Here is a 22,633-nt window from a genome sequence, read left to right as displayed (position 1 = left end):
AAGAATAGAAAGAGACGCAGGAATGTGCACACAGGATATTTCATGTGAGGACGTGGAGAGAAGGTGGTCGCCCGGAAGCCAAAGAGAAAGACATGAGACCATCCTGTTAACACCTTGATCTTGGCTTCCAGATTCCAGAATTGTGGGAAAATAAATTTCTGTTGTTTAAATGACTCGAGTCTATGATGTTTTGTTATGGCAATCTTAGCAGACTAGTATATATATGCTGTCTGCCTTTTTCTTCTTAAAATAATTAATCTGTAGGTTAGTCCTTAATATCATCTGCAACATCTTGCACTTAGTCTTTTGTATTGGTTACCAATAATCATCAAAATGTATTTTTCAAAAAGTCATTTAACATCCTATTCTTGCCCTCTCTTTGCTCCTACCAGAAGGTGTGTACAGAATGGTCTGAGAGCAGGGTCCCAGACAGTCTGGGGACCCAGCTTCTTACCCTGTGCAAACACTGGAGGCATTTAACTGCTTAGATCTCCCTGCCCTCACGGTAACATGGAAAGAACCTGTCGCTTTCCACTTCACATATGTATTATTTCTCATTTTGCATTTCTATTCTCTACCTTTCTTTATCCTTCTATTTATTTCTCCTTTTTATTTTCTAAATATATCTTTGTGAGCAAAGGAGAAAGTCGTATTCTCCAATCTAACAATGGATACTTTAAAGTGTAGAGAAATTGTCATTTGTTAGAGCAAGTCATTTAAATGATATGAAAATACATCTATTTGGGACTCTAAAAAATGCCGTTCTTTGACAGTGTTGTGAAGTCAGAAAAAAAAATCAAATAAAACATATCCCTGCTTAAAGCTTTGATAACATTGACAGCTTCTGCCAAATCAATACACAATGAAAAACACACACAATGAAACAGTTCCTTTCCCCATTAACATAATTATTTTGTATTAGTAGGTTGTTAATAATGAATTAGGCACTGCCTAGAAGTGTCTTTTTTTTCTCCTGACCCTAACCAGTAATGTTTCCCTGTAACTTTAATGTATTATTTCTAGCTCTTTCTCTGGATCTGGGCATAAAATATGAAATCCAGCTTCCACCTGACACTTCTTCTAATGTCTGAAGATGATTGCATGATGTACCAAATGTGCCGTCACAGAGCCTGTGTTTTCCATCTTGGCTAGAATGTCATGAGAGAGTTAATCGTGTGCTTGGCTGAAACTTATATATCCATTGACTTTAATTAAATTCACATTAGTGAGCTGTGTAGGGCCCCAGAGAACGAAGTCCCAGTCCCTTGGCTGGTGCGTGCCTCACTCTCCTGCCCTCATCCATCTGACACTTGCTGGAGCTTCCGTTAGTAGCGCATGCTCCTACTTCAAGGACACGCGGCTAGGACTTCCCACCCCCTAGAGCAGTTATTTAAAAACTATTTCCCCTAAACATGCCATGTATTTCCACATCAGTGTGCCTTTGCATCTGTTGGCCCTCCTACCTGGACTATCCTTCTCCTCTTTCGCCATTATTTTTCACAACACAACTCAAATTTTCTGAAAATATACCTCAATTCTCTGAGGGAGAGTTTATTTCTCTCTGCTCCCAGATCTTGACCCTTAGTTCACGTCCTCCTCCTTTCCACTCTGTAATGTGACTTAGTATCTGAAATTTCTGAAGGCAGGAACCATGTCTTCTTTAATCTTTGTTTTCCTCATTTATTGAGTTGGCCCTCAGTAAATACTTTTTGGACACATGTTGCCTAGAGAATGAGAGCAAGCTCAGACAAAGCTTAAAAACCAGACATTTTTAGAAGACAGCTAGTCCGATAGAAAGAAAAAAAAAAAGGAAATAGTGGAAGAAGTTGCCAGTAATGCAGGAGAAAATGTTTGGGAACATAACTAATGGTCTCAGATGATTCTATACCCATGCACAGAGCGTTCAAAGGAAATCCACTGAATCATTCCCAAGGTGTAATTTAGCCATGAGCATGTCCACTGCCAAGTGGCCTCCCTGCATACCAATGCCTGCTTGCTCATTACCCCTCTGGGAAGCACAAGCTTGACAAGGCTTGGAGCTATGCTGCTCTGAATCACTCACCCCATGGTGGGAAGTCCCTGTCTCCTGTCCCTAAGTATTAGCACATGTGCCTGTATTATGATAGCCCAACTTGGACCTCACCGTAGCTGGAACTGTGCTAATCATTACGTGTCATATACATTATTGATAGCTCTCTTCAACTTCTCTTCATGCTGATTTTCTCTTGTTTCATCATGATTCCTGTCTTGTTTCTCTCACACAATTTTCTCTCTTCCCTTTTATCTGCCTTTCCCTCCTTAAATTCACCTAGATCAACAGCCTGACTGTAAAACTGAGGTGCTATTTGGCATTTCAGGGCTCTGAGAATGTGTCAATAACTGACTCGTATAAACTTCTTCCCTTACTTCTTGCCCTTCCCTTGCTGCCCCCTTGTCACATGTACCTACTCAGGTTATAGGAATATCCATGAGGAGGAGCATTTCCCTTACCATAGCCAACTGAGTAAATGAAAAGACAATAACCTAGACTCTTGTAAAGCAGTACCTGTGTTCCAGAATAAAATCAAAGGCCTTGGGAAGATAAAAAGCTGATTTACTTCCATCAAAGAGTTTGATCAAAGCTGGATAATCCAGAGGCACCTAGACAGTGAACCTCATCTCCAGAGTAGCCAGAGGCACAGAAGAGTCCTTCCTCCTTTCAACATATTCTTACAGCTGCCTGTCTGGTTGGCCTCATGTGTAGGTGGTAGAAACTGCACTATGATGATGCCATGTGGAGACCTGGTATCCCACACTGAAAGAGTAGGACTTCTCTCTTCATTCAGGAAAACCACCAGGGTCCTGTTTCACAGTGCAATTTATCTGTGAATGGAAGGAGTAGAAAGCTGTATTCAGCAGGTAGCAAATGAACTCTAGAACTTGGTACACATGATCCAGATGCATAGGTCCTTAGAGCGTACCTGGGGTTGAGGTGCCAGGAAAGAGAACAGGATATAGTGTTTGCAAGGAGGAACTTAAGGTGGAAACAGATAAGGAGATATCCTTCAGCACTTTTGTGCCTCAGCCTGACCTTGGGATGGAGTTAGACCATTGTCTACCATTGAAATTATTGCCCTGAAACATGACCCACAAATATAGATGTGCGCCATTATAATACAAATCCAGGATATCTGAAATGAAACCACAAGACAACTAGACAAGATTCGCAAGTTTTTGAGATTTCAAGTGCTAGTAAGGTTGAGGAACAAGGAGAATGGAGTTGTTTTTACATTATTGAAGAGAATGTAAATTGGCACATTACTTTGGGAGGCATCTGGCAATATTTGGTAAAATTGAATATTTATGTAGTCTTCAATCCAAGAAGGAAATGGCAGCCCACTCCAGTATTCTTGCCTGGAAAATCCCATGGACCGTGGAGCCTGATAGGCTACCATCCATGGGGTCGCAAAGAGTCGGACACGACTGAGCGACTTCACTTTCACTCAGTCCAAACATGTCACTGCTAAGCTTCTACCCTAAAGTAGTGGTTGGCAAATTTTACTATAAAAGATCAGATAAATACTTTCAGTTTCACATGCCACATATTATCTGTCACAGCTACTCAGCTCTGCAACTGTAGTGTGAAGGCAACCATTCATTGTTGTTGCTCAGCTGCTAAGTTACGTCCAGCTCTTTGCGACCCCATGGACTATAGCACATCAGGCTTCCGTGTCCTTCACTCTCTCCCAGAGTTTGCTCAAACTCATGTCTATTGAGTCAGTGATGCCATTCAACCATCTCATCCTCTGTTGTCCCCTTCTCCACCTGCCCTCAATCTTTCCCAGCAACAGGGTCTTTTCCAATGACTTGGCTCTTCAAACCAGGTGGCCAAAGTATTGGAGCTTCAGCTTCACTCCTTCCGGTGAATATTCAGGACTTATTTCTTTTAGGATTGACTGGTTGGATCTCTTTGTTGTCCAAGGGACTCTCAAGGGTCTTCAGAACCACAGTTCTGAAGTGTCAGTTCTTCAGTGCTCAGCTTTCTTTATGGTCCAACTCTCACACCCATACATGATTACTGGAAAAACCATATTGACTATACAGATTTTTGTTGGCAAAGTGATGTCTCTGCTTTTTAATATGCTGTCTAGGTTTGTCATAGCTCTTCTTCCACGGAGCAAGTGTCTTTTAATTTCATGGCTGCAGTCACTGTCTGCAGTGATTTTGGAGCCTAAGAAAATAAAATCTGTCACTGTTTCCATTGTTTCCCAATCTGTTTGCCATGAAATGATGCGACCAGATGCCATAATGTTAGTTTTTTGAATGTTGAGTTTTTTCACACTCTTCTTTCACCTTCATCAAGAAACTCTTTTGTTTCTTATCGCTTTTTGCCATAAGGGTGGTGTTATCTGGATATCTAAGGTTTTTGATATTTCTCCTGGCAGTCTTGATTCCAGCTTGTGATTCATCTAGCTCACATTTGATGTGAGGTACTATACATATAAGTTAAATAAATAGGGTGACAATATACAGCCTTGACCTACTCCTTTCCCAATTTGGAACCAGTCTGTTGTTCCATGTCTGGTTCTAACAGTTGCTGATAAGGTGGTCTGGTATTCCCATCTCTTTAAGAATTTACCACAGTTTGTTGTGATCTACACAGTCAAAGGCTTTGGCATAGTCAATAAAGCAGAAATAGATATTTTTCTGGAACTCTCTTGCTTTATCTATGATCCAACAGATGTTGGCAGTTTGATCTCTGGTTCCTCTGCCTTTTCTAAATCCAGCTTGTACATCTGGAAGTTCTTGGTTCACATAGTGTTGAAGCCTAGCTTGAAGGGTTTTGAACATTATCTTGCTATCATGTGAAATGAGCACAATTGCACAGTAGTTTGAACATTCTTTGGCATTGCTTTTCTTTGGGATTGGAATGAAAATTGACCTTTTCCAGTCCTGGGGCCACTGCTGAGTTTTCCAAATTAGTTGACATACTGAGGACAGCACTTTAACAGTATCATCTCTTAGGATTTGAAATAGCTCTGCTGGAATTCCACCACCTCCACTAGCTTTGTTCTTAGTAATGCTTCCTAAGGCCCACGTGACTTCACACTCCAGGATATCTGGCTCTAGGTGAGTGAACACTGTCATGATTATCCAGGTCATTAACGCCATTTTTTGTATAGTTCTTCTGTATATTCTTGCCACCTCTTCTTAATCTCTTCTGTTTCTGTTAGGTCCTTGCTGTTTTCTGTCCTTTATTGTGCCCATCTTTATATGAAATGTTCCCTTGGTATCTCCAGTTTTCCTGAAGAAATCTCTAGTCTTTCCCATTCTATTGTTTTCCTCTGTTTCCTTGCATTGTTCATGTAAGAAGGCTTTCTTATCTCTTCTTGTTATTTTTTGGAACTCAGCATTCAATTGGAAATATTTTTCCCTTTCTTTCTTGTCTTTTGCTTCTCTTCTTTCCTCAGCTATCTGTAAGGCCTCCTCAGACAACCATTTTGCCTTCTTGCATTTCTTTTTCTTTGGGATAGTTTTGGTCACTGCCTCCTCTACAGTGTTGTAATCCTCTGTCTATAGCTCTTAAGGCACTCTGTCTACCAGGTCTAATCCTTTAAATCTATTGGTCACCTCCACTGTCTAATCATTAGAGATTTGATTTAAGCCAAGCCTGAATGAGCTAGTGATTTTCTCTACTTTCTTCAATTTGATCCTGAATTTTGCAATAAGGAGCTTCATGATCTGAGCCACAGTCAGCTCCAGGTCTTTTTTTTTTTTTTTTTTTTTTGCTGACTATATAGAGTTTCTCCATCTTTGGTTGCAAGGAATATAATCAATCTGATTTTGGTGTTGACTGTCTGGTGCTGTCCATGTGTAGAGTCATCTCTTGTGTTGAAGGCAACCATAGATGAAACATAAACAGATGAATATGGCTGTCTTCCATTAAACTTTATTTACAAATGCAAATGACAGGCCAGATTTGGCCCAAAGACATAGTTTGCTGACTCCTGCCCTAAAGAATCATTTAATTTTATACACACAAGATAAATACATAAGAACACATAAGAATGTTCATAACATCATTGTTGGCAATAGAGCAAATTAGAAATAAACTGAATGTCCATCATTAGAAAAATGGATAAGTAGATTGTATATACGTGCAGTGAAGTAACTGTATCTGCCAATGAATAAATACAAGCACTCTGTATATTTCTTCTTTTAAAAATATTTATTTTTTTGGCTGTCCTTGGTCTCAGTTGCTTCACTTGGGCTTAGTTGCTCAGCAACATGTGGGATCTTATTTCCCTGATCAGGGATCGGACCTGAGGCTCCTGCATTGGAAGGTGGATTCTTAACCTCTGGATCACCAGGGAAGTCCCAGCACTCTATATCATCATGGATAAATCCCACAATGTTTAAGCAAGAAGTATGCAGACAATGTGATATAATTTATTTGAGTTTTACAAAATAATTGCCCCTATTGTTTTAAGATATGTATACATATAATAAAAGTATAAAAAGATTTATGAGAAAGACAAACACCGAATTTAGAATAGTGGTAACCTATGGCAAGAGTGAGTTCAGAGCTATCAAGGAAGGGCATGCAGGGGACTTAAACTGAAGTTTAATGCTCATGGAGGATCTACAAATGGTGTGTAAAGGAGTGCTTATTATATCATATCCTAGACCTTTTTCTTTGTCTCAAATACTTTATGATTAAAAATTTTTATAGAGTTCTAAATTTTGAATGCCTTTGTGTTAGACTGCAGCTTTTGACCCCTTGATGATAGACAGCTGCAATTACTTGAATCTTAATGTCTCATTCAGTGGTGCAACCACGTGCTCCATCCATGGAGCCTGTTTGACAGCACTTTTAATATGATAACATTTGTGTTGGACAATGAAAATGCTTTCACTAGCCTTGGTCTTCCAGCAGCACTTTTATTTGTAATCAGAATAGGTTGCTATGGAAAATTGCTGGTTGAGAGGAGAAAGTGTTGTCAAGATTCTGTTTTGTTTTTTCATTTATTTGTCTTTATGAATTTACCATTACTTCAGTTTTCTAGCCCAAATTCTATGGTTTATTTGTTGTTCTCTGCTTTCCTCTTTGAACATTCTAGTAAGAGATGCACCAACAATCTTTGTCCTTTATTTCACATTTTAGATGGGTGTGTTTTGGTCACCAAGTCTCAAGTTAGGTGACTTTCCAGTTCTCCAGAGAGGATGAGAAAAATTGGAAATGCCTTCTACATAGGGAATTGATTAAGTTCAGATTTTTCCCACACTGGAAAGAAGCTGATTTGGATCCGCAGACATGATGAGTCAGCCGCAGCTGGGAACATGTTGTCCACTTACAGTGAGCTGTTCCATGCTTGGGAAAGGTGACAGGCTGACGGGGCAGGAGGGAGAAGTGCTGGCTTTTAGTGTTCAGGAGTTTTTTCCGTGAAGACATTCCTTGGGCCTCCACTCACTTTCGCATGGCCCTTAGGCTCAGCTGTCTGAGAAGGACTCTTGTTTTTGTCTCGGTATATATGACAAATGGTCTTTGAGCTTGATAGAACTGAAATAACAAAGACAGATTCTAGCCTACTGATTGGTGACATAGAAGCGAATACCATCAGGGTATCTCCCTCTCTTATGTATCCCATAAGGGGAGGGCTGAGTTACAGTGAAGACTGGAAATATATAGTTTGTATGGTCATTGTCAAAATAGTGAGGATTCATTTCAGGGTGTTTTGGCAGGCCCTTACCCAGCACACTGTCTTCCGCTTTCTCCACAGCTGTTCATTGCCATACATTTCTGATCCAAAATACAAAGTGGTCCAAAAAGTGTAGAACACACTGAGCTGATCTTTCCACCAGGGAAATAGCATTACAGGAAATATTAAATCATTGGAATAAGCCTTTTGTGGGAAACTAAATGTTTGGGGGTTTATAGAGATTGGTTCCCTACCAATCTCTATTGATTCCCTACCTCTCTCAATAGCAGTTTATCTTCATTATTTAAAATTTGGGACCAACAAATGTGTTTTCCAACAAATAGAACCGATATCTAATACATTTAATGTGGCTCATGAAAATTGAAGTGGCAGCAAATATTGAGTCAGAAATTACTAGAAATGTGAGTGAGGGCTGCATGTATGGAGTATAGCATGCGAAGTTAAACTGGGAATAAATGAAGGAGCAAAGTCTAGGAACATCTCAGCAACTCATAAGAGGACATGTTTGTAAGACATTGATAAGAAATATGTTTACTTCAAACATTACATGAATACTAAAATTTACACAATAACTAAAATATGTTATCAAAATATTTCTTGTCAAGATGCCTTTATTTAAGGTATGTACAAAAATAATTTTAAATTACCACATCAAAGCACTCTTCCAAAGAGTGCTCACCTCTTAGAAGGAGGAAGAGTACAGTGTATTGGTTAAGAGCATAATGTTTGGCGCTAGGGTCCAACCTTACTATATAAAACCCCTGAATAATTTCTCTCTGAGATTTAGTTTTTGCATCTGTAAAGAAAGTAATTGCCTCATAGATTTGTTGTGAGGATTTAATAAGATAATATAAAGCAGTTAGGGTAACACCCAATCAGTACTCAATAAGTGATATCTATCATAATTACATTATATAATTGCTATTCAAACAGTAAAACTAAAACTGTTTTTCAAAGTTGATAAATATCCCTCTATAATATACTTCAATATTACCCATCATTTATCATGTCACATTCCTTTTTAATATTATAAAGGTAGACAATTTACTTCTGTTCTTGACTGAAAGAACACAGAACATGAATTAATGAGATCTGAATTTAAAAGTTTTTTTTAATAAGTTTGGTATTTAGAACCTCCAAAGATAGTATTTTAAGTAATTTTGACAAAGAATTTTACAGTAGCTACTGTGTACAAACAACTGTAAACTATTGTGGAGGAGGGAATTAAAAAAATAGGGACTTCCATAGTTATACATTATTTCTTTGAATTTATACCTTTTAAATGTCCAAGAGAAATTTGTTGGGAAATTTAAACTGTAATCTGTGTTTCCAAATCTTACTAATCATCCCTGACCCAGGAGAGTTAAAGTTCATCATGTTGTAGGGGAAAAATTGGATTAATAGTAAAGAGACTGGGATTTTCTTATTTTTCTTAGAAGAAATTTTATATGTTTCTTGGTTGGTTGGTTTTGGTTTTGATCTCTCAATTGGTTGACTATAAAACTCTAGAAGTAGACTGGAAGGGAAGCAGAGATAATTTTGGAGGAAGTTGGGGCTGCTCTTGGCACGGAGTCAGTGGGAATTGACTTTTCAGTTGGGGAGGAGAGGCAAGAACATGCAGTGTCCTCTAAACAGACGTCAGCCCCTTAGCAGAGTGGGCTGTCTACAGTCAGTGCTGAGACACCACCCTCCTTCTTTACATGTGACTTTGCTGGAAAGAATGAGAGTGGGAACGGAGGAAATGACTGACTCTATGGGATAGCCGAGATGCCTTTAGGGGGCTGCGGCCTGAGAAGCAAAGCATTATGTGTAAAATGAAAAGCTAGGTATTTCACGGTTGTCTTATTTGGATCAAATTAGACAGTATGAAAGTGCCTTAAAGTCAAAAGCTCCATATATGACTGTGAAGAACTTCAGTGTAAGGCCCACACTGGACTCTACAAACTTTCGCCTTTTGTGATGTTGGCAGTACTCTGTCAAGGTTCATCTGAGGATCTTGTTTTTTGGGAGCAGCTGGTGGCAATAAATTCTATGCCCATTTTGTTGTGAAAGAAAGTGAAGCACAAATAAAATTGAATTAGCTTGACAGAAATCTCACCAATAGCTGATTAGCAGAATTGACACTTTCAGGCTAGTCATGACTCTTTCAAATTTAGTTTGTCTCACATAAATGTGTATTATGCCACATAAAAACCTCTTTTGAGAGTCTCCTCTGCCCCAGTTTCAAACATTGGGTTTGGTGGGGTTCAAACTAAGCCTAATTCCAGGGATGAGGATGTGCCCCACATCTGCTAATGAACATACCGCTTGTCTTTGGTCACAGTGATGGGTTTAGAATTGGGCACAAGGTCAAGGTGAGCCAGTCAGAGTTCATGACAGAAATTTGGTGATGCTATCTAAATGAGTTGGCTAAACTGGTTCAGGTCTCTTTTTTCTTTTTTTTTCAGAGACTTTGGCATAGAATAAAACAGATACTGAGGAAAACAGAGCTGTGAAATAAAGAGAGACACAGTGTCCTAATGATATCATGTAAAACCCTCGATCCAACTCTCCTGAAGCCAGATTCAGACCTCACATTCCTAATTATATGTGTCAATGATTTTATTTCTGTGATTAATTTATTTTGAGATTGGTGTCTGTCATTTCCAACAAAAATACCCTTCTTTTAAAATTTTTAAACATTTTCCTCTCTTCCATTTTTTATTTCCTTTTTTATTTTCCTTCCCTTTCCTTTTCATCTTTTTTTTTTTCTTTTGCCCTTAGTTTAAAGGTCTTTAGTAAGAAACTTAATACAATCAGATCACACAAGGACTTGAAAATTAGGATAACAGTGCTGGACTTTGTCATTTATACCCTAAGGTTTTTTAATTTTGGAAACCATAGGGATGGTTCTTCTGGTAGAAGTGCATGGTAGACACTGAAGGATGAAGAGCGTGCATTCATGAACAGAAGTTAGGGTATTGTTTAAACGTACAGGGAAGACTTCTGGCTGGCCTTTCATCATTAGTCTATTAGATTAGAGATGTAGGGATAGATGTAAATAATAATAAAATATTTAAAGGCAGCATTAGTAGAAATCATTAACTAATGAAATAAGGGAGATAAAGGAGAGTTGAAGGTGATTCTGAGGTTTTGAGTATATGTAACTGGGATTTTGATTGAAGAAAGGATTGTTATCAATTGAGAAATTGGAGAGTAAGCTGGTTGAAGGCTGCAGGAGATTTTATGTTGAATTTTATTCTTGCTGAATATGAGTAGGAAGTCATCCTAATCAAAGTATCTTTGATACCGTGGACCAGAACTGAGTCAAGGAAAGTAATCAGATGAGGACAGATGTCTAAGACGTTAGCTGTGGGAACAAATACAACCAGAAGGAAAAAGGAGGAGGGATGAGAAAATAGGAGAGAGGTGTCAAAGCTGAAAAGGTAGGAAGAACCCTAAAAGTTCTGTTGCTAAACCAAGGAAGATGCAAATTTTAAGATAGAAAAATTGATGGTATCAAATATTTCAGAAATGAAAGAGACTGCTATCTAGGCAATCTCAATCAACTAGGCAGGTTGATTTCTCGTCCAACCTATTTATTAAGATTTGGAGAACTTCATAAATTAAATTTTAATAATACCTCATCAATAACAAATGCCCAATTAGAACAGAATGAAACATAAACAAATAGAAAAACTGGAAGACAAACTTGACCATTCGTAAGATCTCCTGATAGAGAAAACCTTTGTTGATTTAGTGGTAGACAAAAGTTCATAGAAGGAAAGGTCGTTAGCCCTGATCATTTAAAAATAATAGATTGGTGAATGCAGAAAAATTACTGAATAAGAAAGTATGTGTGGTAAAATATGAGAGAGTCAGTTTTATAAACAGCTAATGAAAAACAATCCCAAGAAAAGAGTACACTTAATTATGTAAGTAATAATACTAAAAAGACAGAAAATTAAGTATGGCCTATTTACTTGTTTCTTCTATTGTATCCTCCAGTTAGATTCTAAGTTCCACAAGGGCAGAGCCCATTTTCTTGCTCTGAACTTTTTCAACTCAGTATTTAACACGTTACATCCTGGGATGGGGCAGGGATGCTGCTGCTTCTTAGATAGGAATGCAAGACGGGGAAGACTTTGGTGTGAAGATGAACTCAGGTTCCCTGTGCTGGGTTCGCGCTACAGTGGGACATCTAAGTGAGATGTTCAGTGCACATCCATCAGATTCTGGAACTCTGGGGAGAAGTTCAAGCTGGAGATACAGTTTTGAGATCATCAGCATGTAGTAGGTTACTGAAAATATGCAATCTTTACCACCCAAAGGAAAGTGTACAGAGAAGGCACTGGGAAAGAATGCCAAGGAAAGCCAGCCTTTAAGAGAAAGGAGGAGGATGCAAGGAAAAATATGACAGTATGTTTCCACGGAGTTCAGGGAGGAGACTGCTTAGGGGTGTAGGGTATATTTCACAAAAGGATGCATAATAGGAACATAGTGAATGCTCAAAAAATGTTAACTATTGTTATTATTGAAGAGTAATAGCAGGATGCTTTATTAATATGTTATTGAATTCAGTCAGGGACAGAGTGGAGATGCAAAAGGAGAGCCAATGTCAAAGCCTTGTATAAAGCTGAAGATGGGGAAGAGGAAAAGGGAGGACACGAGAGGGTAGTGATGAGATGAAAGTGAGGTCAGAGGAGAGGAGGAGGAGAGGATGACGCTTTAGCCCCATCACTGAGTGCTGCCTAGCGCCAGGCCTTGTTCTTGGTGCTGTGACTGACAGTCTCACCACAGCCCTACAAAGCACTATGTTTATCCACATTTTACAGCTGAGGGAACTCAGGGAAAAAAGTTCCAGTAACTTGCCTCACATTTTCTATTACTAAGGGCTGAATACAGATTTGACACCAGGCATTTTGATTCTTGAGTCCATGTGCTTAATCCCTTCTCTGTACAGCCTCTTAATTATATGAGCAATCATAGTAAAATATTTTTCTCTCTTTTTTAAAGCCAAATCTGGAGTGCAAAAGTCTCTTTCCAAGGTGATCTTAGCACACACTGCTGTTAGTTGATAGCACAAACTGCTTTGCAGTGAATTGAAGACACCTGCAGGGCTGCAGATGTAGTGTAATGCAGTCAAGGCATCAGGAAAAGCAACAGAGCCTATTTTAGAGACTGTTTTTAACCCACACCAGGGATATGAGCAATGACTCCATCACATGTGACCATGACTCTCATTTATCAGATGGGAATGCAAATCTCATCAGACTTTTTAAAGTGAGAAGATTCAGAATATCCACAATTGAAGTAAATGTGAATCATTTTGATTTTAGTGTTATTTGGTATAATTCTCAATAAAAATGTGAAATGATATTAAACATTTTATGGTAAGCATCTGGATAAACTTTTATTAACAAACAAACTTTTAAATACTGGCAGTTTTTTCCTAAAATAATTACTACAAGAATATCAAGAAAAATGTCTTTTGTGAGGTTAAATTAATATAGTTATTTTTGTTAAGGATAAGATAAGATAGTGCCTTATGGAATTGATCTCTGGGAGAGGCAATCTTATCACAAAAGCAAAAAAAAAAAAAACAAGTTGGTTTTGCTCTTCCACTGAAGTGTTGGATCGATCATTGTTATTCTGCTGCTAAGTCATGTCCTGCTGTTTGCAACCCCGTGATCTGCAGCACCCCAGGCTTCCCTGTCCTTCACCACCTCCCAGAGTTTGCTGAAACTCATGCCCATTGAATCAGTAATGCCATCCAACTATCTCATCCTCTGTCACCCGCTTCTCCTCATGCCCTCAAATCTTCCCAAGCATCAGAGTACACAAGACTCAGCACTCAGGAAATTCTCATGAATTATTTTGTTTTCTCCACTGACCATACCTCCCTGCCCCACCCTCCGCCCCAGCAAGTAGCTTCTCATTCTTCTCCATGAGCTCTTTTTTTATGCAGGCTTACTTAATTATATTTTATCCTAGCCCTTTCACTCTTTGAAGCCAGCTGGCATTTCCAGGGTATCAAAACATTTATGCTACATAAAGTATGTCTCTTTAAGGAGGGATTTTTTTTCCTATTAATAAAATTTTAAGTTTTCTCCATATTATAAATGTTTCTGAGAAACAAATATTTGCTATTCATAACAAATCTCTTACTATAAGTCAGATAAAATGAAGATAAAATACATTTTTTTTTTGGTGGTACCTATGATACTTTAGGCATACAACCCATCTGAAATAGACTGAATAACGGACTCCGAAATATGTCCCTGTCAAGTCCTTGCAAACTGTGAATGTTGCCTTATAGGGCAGAAGGGGCTTGGCAAATGTAATTAAGTTTAAGATCTTGAGGTGGAAGGTTACCCTAGGTAAGGAACCTTGTAACAGAGACTCTGGAAGAGTAAGGGTCACAGTTGAAAGTGATGTGATGATGGAAACAAAGAAGGGAGTGATGTGCTCTGAGGCTGGAGAAAGGGAATGCAAGCGAAAAACTCCAGGTGACCCCTAGAAACTGAAGAAAGCATGGAAATGAACTCTCTTGCAGTGCATTCAGAAAAACCAGCCATGACAGACAATCTGTGGTGACAATGTGATTTATTTTGGGATCCTTGGGTCACACAGTATGGTTGTCTACCATAGCTACATGACCGAGCCCCAGGAAAACCTCTGATTGCCAAGGCCAGAGTGAGCTTGTCTGGTTGGGAGTACTCTGTACACTGTGTATTGTCACATATCTTTGTTGGGAGAAATAAGTGCTGTCTGCATGACTCCACTGGGAGAGGACCACTGGAAGCTCATACATGGAATACTCTTGACATATGTGCCTCTTCCCTTTGCTGCTTTTTAATCTGGTGAATTATTCAACCTGAGAGTGTTCTTGGGGAAACTCAAATTTGCCTTTGGTGCCAGAAGTGCGCTTGAGGACCCCCAGCCTTGCATTAGGTGTCAGAAGCGAGGGTGGTCTTGGGAGCTTCTTCCTTCTTTGCACTGGCTCCCAGCCCTCCTGGCCCATGGATGTGGTCTGCTAAGTTCGAGCTGTGCTGAGGTTTGGACTCTTCCGGGATGTTATCTAAGGCTCAGTAAACAGCTACTCTCCTTCTGCCTTTGGGACTGATTGGAATAGTTCTTTTTATCTTTGCTTTCTGCTGTCATCTCCCTGCTATGTAATTATGAGCCCTCAGAAGGTAGGGAAATATTGGAGGTGACGGGGAGTGATCAGTTAGTTTTAAAAAATGCTGTACAGCCACATTTCTCTTCTAGAAAAATAATTACTAAAACTACAAAAAGAATCCTACAAAATACTCTTTCTTTTCTAGGTGGCCTTCTCATCCTCCTCCTATCCACCCACCTCACCATGGGTCTGCATCCTGAATGAACGTGTTCCTCAAAGACAGTAACTCCCACACACCAAGCGGTATCTAGCTGTGTGGGTGAGATATTCTCCAGCCTCTCCAAAGCTGTGTAGATAAGTCTGGCTGAAGGTACTGCCGCCATCATCTGGGGTGTGCTGTTTGTTCCTACAGGAGGTTCTCCATCCCTGCTAAGTCACCTGTGTTGGCAACACTTCTCGCCTGGGGTGAGCCTCCGTTGGGCCTCGCATAAGAGCCCCTGCGCCACTCCTCGCTTCAGGCAGTGGACAGTGTGGGCTGGTCCCGCCGTGAGCCACAGCCACAGCTTCGTCCTCCTGAGGGCCAGTGAGAAGCCTGACCTCATGTCATGGGGGGAAAGCAGTCTAAAAACCCTGGGTCTTTTTAGGTTCTGTGTGACTCCACTCCATGGACCCGCTCTGGTTTCTGAGACTGTCTCAGTTAAAAGATTAGTAGCTGTGGTTTCTATTTAGGAACGCAGTCTACCATGTGATGCGATGTCCATCTTTCCCTCAAGCAAGCCAAAAGGAAAAAAAATGGTGCAGGTGTTCTTAAGTTCTCAGAAATTCTAGGATTGAGCAATGCCCTTCATGGATTGGCTGACCAACAGGATATGGGAATTTAGGAAAGCTGCAGATGAGGAATCTTTCATAAACAAACAAACAAAAAATGGAACTTGAACTACTGGGAGTGATGGTATGGATGAGAAAGAATGTAGTCATTTCATCCTTGACCAAGACGGTAACATCCTCTCTCAATAAAGGATTATAGGCAATGGATTAACCAGTTAATGGGTTAGCTAATAGAAGAAACCAGGAAAATGTCCAAACAGATTTACCAGCCATTAAGACTGGAGCAGTTGTAGCATCCTTTCAAAAGCTGACCACTCAAAGATTGCTCTGTAATTACTCCATTTCTTTTCTTTGGAGTTCCTTTTCCTACATGGAAATTGCTACTAATGGAACTAAGGAAAAGCATTCATGTCCTCTCCTGGACAAGACCGAAAAAAGCAGTCTCCCTTTCCTGAGTGGCGAGCATGATGGCCAACTACAAGTATCAAAGATGGAGAGCCAGGGGGTGGAGGAGAAAAGCGGGGCTTCTCACGTACCTGCTTGAATATATTCATTTCCACAGATCCCATTTCTAAAGAGTTTTAAAGGGTTGGTGATTTGATTTTTTTTAATTAATTTTATTGGTTTTGCCATATATCAACATGAATCTGCCACAGGTATATACGTGTTCCCCATCCTGATTTGATTTTTAAATGGTAAAGAAATTCCTTCAAAGGTATAATTAGGAGGTCAGAGGTATTCTGGGCATAAAAGGTTGGCCCAGCCCCAGGACAGAACCATTTACCTTATGGGACCTTGTCTGGTTAGAGGAAGTCCTGACTGACTCCTGTGAGTGATCTTCCTACTTAGGAGTGTGGGGCTTTATTCACTTGGCTTTGGGGCTTAACCCAAATCACTGACTCAATGGACATGAGTTTGAGTAGGCTCCGGGAGTTGCTGATGGACAGAGAAGCCTGGTGTGCTGCAGTCCATGGAGTTGCAAGGAGTCAGACGTGACTGAGTGACTGAACTGAACTGACTTGGGGCTTAACAGGACAGAACCCAGGAGCTGACACTGCCAGCCTTGGTACTCGTGGCTGCGTCATTAGTGAATTGTTTGACATTTTAGCAGGCACTGGCATGTGAATTTGGGGTTTTATAGACCAGATATCAATATTTTAGCAATCTTTGTAAGAAGTTCTTTTCCTTTGCCAAATATTTGAGAGGAAAAATTCTCCTGAAATGTTAAAATAAAAAATTTTAAAGGAGAAAGCAACATTTTATTGCTTAATGGAAAGAAGAAACTAATCTGAAAGTTTGGACTTCTGGATGTGCGTGAGTCCTATTTTGCACATTGCACATTGCTAATTCTTATACCATTTCTGACTTGAGATCTAAGTCTAAACTTAGACACTTTGAATTACTCAGATAATGGATGTGACTGTATCTCCGTAGGATGGCTGTGGTATTTTGAGTATAGTGTTGAATTATTTTGATCATTCATGTTAATACATTCATTCAGTGTATTGTGATGCTCTCTTTCTCATCCACTCTCATGTTTCTCTGTATCCTAAAGAACATTTATGTCTCAAGAGATTATCATAGGTATTTTTGTTGGAAGAAAGGAGAATTAGAGGACTGTCTATAGAAAGAAAGAAAGAAAGTGAAGTCGCTCAGTTGTGTCCAAGTCTTTGCGACCCCATGGACTGTAGCCTACCAGTCTCCTCCCTTCATGGGATTCTCCAGGCAAGAGTACTGGAGTGGGGTGCCATTTCCTTCTCCAGGGGATCTTCCCGACCCAGGGATCGAACCCGGGTCTCCCACATTCCAGGCAGACGCTTTAACCTCTGAGCCACCAGGGAAGCCCTGAGGACTGTCTATAGTCACCCTAAATTTGAGAAACTATGGCTTAAACAAAAATTAAACAGATTTCTTTGCAGAAAGACTTCTCCAAAGTCTTCAATACACTATGTGTATGCTTTGAATTGCTATCACTTCCCTCTCTCTCTCTCTCTTTTTTTTTTGGGGGGGGGGAGGGTAGAATATCTGTTAATGTTATTCAGGATACTTTTCCTATAAGAAATTTGGGAAATACTATTCAGTTTAATCAAGATGCAGTTGGTTTAATCATAGCTAGAGGATTTTGGCCTCTCACCAGATGACTGTAAAAGTAAAGCCCTAGAACAACTATTATCTCCTTTTTTGGAAGGTCATATGAGAGAGATATCTATTTGTCTCAGAGTGTATCATATGCCCTTTTAAAGAAAGAGGAAAATGATCCAGGGGACCCCTGAAGGGCCCTGTAATTCTCTGGCTTTAGGATGCAGACTTTTAGAACATTTTATCAATTAATATACCTTTGTAAAGGTTAGACTAAATCTTAAAAAGCATCTTTGTTATCTACTCTTTTATAACAATTTCTCCAACAAAGTAGTGGTTAAAACAACAATGATATTCTATCAGCATTTGCATGAGTCAGCACTTCAGGAGTGGTTTAGCTGGATTGTTCTGGCTAAGAGTCTCTATGAAGTCGCAGTTAGGATATAGGCAGAGACTTCCGTCATCTTCAGGCTCGACTGGGCTTGGAAGATCTGCTTCTGAACGGTTTACCTATGTCTGTTGGCAGACGAGCTCCGTTCCTCACCACGTGGGCCTCTGCTTAGGCTGCTTGAGTGTCCTCAGGACATGACCGGTAGCTTCATCGACTGCGAGTGCTCTGAGAGAGAAAGTGAAGAGGAAGCCTTTGCCCTTTTAAGATCTAGTCTCTGAAGTTGTGTACTGTCACTTCCGCCCTATGCTATTTTTTAGAAGTGAGTCACTAAGTCTGCTAAATCAAGGGGGGAGATTTAGGTTTCAGTCATTTATGGAAGAAGGTCAGTGAATGGGAGCATATTTTAAAGCCAATACAGAAGGTTGAAATAATAAGGACACGAGAAGGGGCAAGATAGGGCAGTGCCAGAATTATTTAGCTCAGCTCTCTGTGACATGGTCAAGGGTCTGCATTCTTTCCCCTTTCTGTTCCGCCACGTTTGGTGCCTTGACTTTGTGTTCCAGTTGGGCCCACACAGAGTTGCCAGATGACTGGACAAGTACTGGCTACCATATCCAGTCATAACATCCAGCAGGAAAAATGGTTTTGTCTTCCTTGTGACGTGATTTTTGGGTAAGAAAACCTTTTCTGGAAGCCTTCAATGATTTCCTGTCTTAACTACCTGACCAGAACTGTATCACCTACTCAAATTATAGGCAAGGGGAGTGGCATTGCCGTGAATGGCTGACATAAATCGGGATGCGTTCCTGAGCTAGAGATCAGGAAGCTTGTCCTCAGGTGGACACTGAAGTAAATTAAGAGTTCCCTTTGCAAGAAAGAGAGGGAAACACTATAAGCTGTTAGTTAGCTTTGGATCCGTGATCTCCTTCCATGACGGTCTTCACCATGCCTTGTGAGCAGGACAAGAGTGCCTCTTCTGTAGAATGTAAAGGGTTATACTTTAGACAGAAGCTCAAGTCCAAGTAGCCCCTCAGTAACTTTTAATATAATGTTCATTCTAGTTAAAATAAGTAAAAATTCAGAAAATATAATCTCAAAATACATCTTTAATAATATTCAGTGTTGGTGGAAGAGAGGGGTCAGAGATTAAAGCCACTACTGACAAGGGAATCATGTCATTGTTGGGGAAGTAAAGTGGGCTGTGTCTTCTCCTTTGGTCTTAGTAACCGATACAGTAAATTTGTCATCTGTCCTTATGGGAGTCTAACATCTAAAGGGAAGTTTTGAGATGTGTGTTACAAGGTCTAGTATTGCATGGATTGTCGTACATTTGCTCGCCCGCCTTTTCACACCCCCCGTTCCTTCCACTGCTCTTGCTCAGAGACTGCGGCAGGCCACTGGGGCCATAGGCCGATGCTCTTGCCTCTCTGTTATCCTGAGCCCTGCAGAGCTATTCAGGGTGATTTCAGCATCGCTCACCCAAAGCATATCTCCACAGCAGTTCATTCGTCATGTTTCATCTGTGCTCTGTTTTAGTCATTTCATGGAGTTTTTACAATTGCTCGACAGTTTCTCAAGACAAATTCAGGGGAACAGAAGAAAGAGGAAAGAGTAGAAATAATCTTCTCCTGGGAGAAAGGCTAAACTTGCTTAGGTACAAAGATATTTGTTTAGATACTTTGCATTTAATAGGTTTTTTTTTTTTTTTCCCTTTCTTTCTCTCACTCTTTCTGCCTTTCTTTCTTTTCTTTCTTTCACTTATTTGGCTTTGAGGTCTCTGAGGGCTTCTGTTTCCCTATCATTCAGGGGGCAAGTGAATGACTGGGAGTGGAAAACTCTGTCTGGCACACAGAAATTGCCTTGACAAATTGAATAACAGCAGATCCAAGACACATAATTAATTCCTTAAAGATTTTGCCTGAACTGAAAATGTATAAAGATTGGTGTGCAGATTTCTCATTTCCTACAGAATATTGTGTCAGTCATACACATGCTAAGAGAAGGAAAGGAAGATTTCTATTTAAAGTCAACTTGACAGTGATCGGGGAATTTAACTTCAAAGTGTCTAAATATTTGTGGCCAGCTTAAGCTCCTCCTTACCAGCTCAAGCTCCCAGGTAAAGAATCGGCCTGCAAAGCAGGAGACCTGGGTTCAATCCCTGGGTCAGAAAGATCCTCTGGTGAAGGGAATGGCAATCCACTCTAGTATTTTTGCCTGGAGATTTCTGTGGACGAGCAGCCTGGTGGACTACAGTCCATGGGGTAACCCGCAAAGAGCTGGACACGACTGAGCGATTAACACTTTCTAACAAGCTCCTTAGATGTGGTGAGGAAAGTCCCTTATTGGAGCCAGGCCTCTGCAGAGGTGGCTGTAGGTGTTGGCTCCAGAAGCTCTCAGGCTGATTTCATGGGGGGTCGAGGAGGGGGGTGGAGGGAGTGGAGACTTGGGGACTCCCTAACCCATTGGCTTTTCCCTTTAAAATGGATTGGCAAAATTCCTTAGTATCCTTCTGTTTGCCTTTCTTTGGATCATATATTTGCTCTAAATACCATAGCACTTCATAAAATATTCACATTATTTCACAATTACATATAATATTTTGTCAAGATTAATTCGGAACCAAAGGCATTGTAGGGCCCCCTAAGAAAGTTAAGCTGCTGGCAAAGACAGAAATAAATGTGTAATATAAAATGTTGCACCATTTGCTGAATGTTCCTTTTCCTTTTGTTGTGGAGAGGGTGGGAGCACCTCTACCATATTGGCCCTGATTGGCTCAGACTCTTGGTAAGAACATCTATGTCTGTCTGTCATTTATCTCTCTCTCTCTAATGGAAAATATACTTATAATAGAAAATATGCATATAAAGAGTTCTGCATTAGATATAGCTCTAGAATAAGTTTTGTTTGTTTGTTTGTAACTGGAATACATGCTCCAGTGAGATTTTTCAGTGACTATATAAGCTGGGTTCATTTTAAGGAATAAACTTCTGTTTTTTAACGTCTATGTTTGTTCTTTCCTAAATGGGCCACCTGAGAATGAGCCTGTGGTCTATGGGTTCTCTGTCCCCCTTTTTACAGTTGCCTCCCTCCACTTTACTGATTCTAAATTTGACCATGATGCCTTGCTCAGGACTCAGGACTTGAATGTCAAGGTACCGAAGGGAGAATTTGAGACTTCACAACTCATAAGGAAGCATTGTGTGAGGAAAATAAAGAGAAACTTCTAGTGGAAAGATCTGAAAGGAGAAACACATTATTTGCTTCAGGCTTCAGACTCAAGGAAAGGCTCCATACCTTCCCTATTTCTTTCAGAACTTGAATTCAGAATCAGTTGGTTAACCCAGAGACACAGATTAATATATGCATTTCAATTAAATATAAAGTCAGACTTTTTTTTGCTGACAAAAATGGTCTGTTTTGCCTAATTGATTTGAAACTGAGAACTTTGCCATTTTCCTTTTAAGGATACACAGTTTCTATAAATTAAAATAGCTAAATCTGAAGCTTCAAGATTTTGAGGAATATATTTAAAGCATGTATATTGTATGCCAGAAATCACAACATTTTCAACGATTTAAATTTATGATAAAAATTCTAGATGTTAGAAATCTGTGGCATGTAGATAGTTTGCAAACTTCTTTTAGGGGATGTTTGGGCAAAAGTATTTGAAGACTACTGCCTGAGAGTGTCATATTATCTTAGGGCGGGGCAGAACAGGAGGAGTCCATCACAAAATTGTCCAGAAAGGAAGTCTCTGGCGTCTGGGCCTTCTCCTCTCTCTGCTCTGCCTTTCCTTTGAAGCTCTCCTCACAGAGGTCTCTGGCAGCCAGCGTTCCCCAGTCCAGTTTCTATAGTCCTTGCTGCTGCTAAGTCGCTTCAGTTGTGTCCGACTCTGTGCGATCCCATAGACGGCAGCCCACCAGGCTCCGCTGTCCCTGGGATTCTCCAGGCAAGAACACTGGAGTGGGTTGCCATTTCCTTCTCCAATGCATGAAAGTGAAAAGTGAAAGTGAAGTCGCTCAGTCGTGTCCGACTTTTAGCGACCCCACTGACTGCAGCCTACCAGGCCCCTCCGTCCATGGGATTTTCCAGGCAAGAGTACTGGAGTCGGGTGCCATTGCCTTCTCCATAGTCCTTGCACTTCCATCCTATTCTGGGTTTCATTTCTACAGAGCCCTGACCTCCAGGAGCAGGGATCTAATTGTTCAACTCACCTTTTTTTATTTATTTCAGCTTATTTGTTTGGTTCCCTGGGTCTTAGTCACAGCATGCAGGATCTTCAATCTTTGTGGCCATATGTGGCGTCTTTGGTTGCAGCCTGAGAACTTTTAGTTGCAGCATGTGGGATCTAGTTCCCTGGCCAGGGATCAGAACTGGGCACCCTACTGGGAGCTCAGTGTCTTAGCCACTAGACCACCAGGGAATTCCTTTTAAATGTTTCTACTAGCTTAGTGACCATTCTTCTTTGCCCATCCTGTGGTTTAGAAAGTTCCCCATCTTTTGAGTCTTGATTGGAGGCTGAACCCATCTCGT

The 22,633-nt window shown here is 40.3% G+C and overlaps 1 long non-coding RNA gene across 1 annotated transcript in view; it reads left to right on the top strand.

Annotated features, from left to right (window-relative positions):
• Positions 1-21,981, top strand: part of LOC102399489 — a 137,957-nt gene extending 115,976 nt beyond the window's left edge. Inside the window, exon 3 of the long non-coding RNA XR_003112489.3 lies at positions 15,008-21,981. This is a non-coding gene — a long non-coding RNA (uncharacterized LOC102399489). The remainder of the gene's footprint in view (positions 1-15,007) is intronic.
• The last annotated feature ends 652 nt before the right edge of the window (positions 21,982-22,633 follow it).

Source organism: Bubalus bubalis, chromosome 11 (assembly GCF_019923935.1).
Source record: "Bubalus bubalis isolate 160015118507 breed Murrah chromosome 11, NDDB_SH_1, whole genome shotgun sequence".
Taxonomy (NCBI): domain Eukaryota; kingdom Metazoa; phylum Chordata; class Mammalia; order Artiodactyla; family Bovidae; genus Bubalus; species Bubalus bubalis.
The sequence above is the reverse complement of the archived record's forward strand: the minus strand, read 5'-3'. Positions and strand labels throughout refer to the sequence as shown.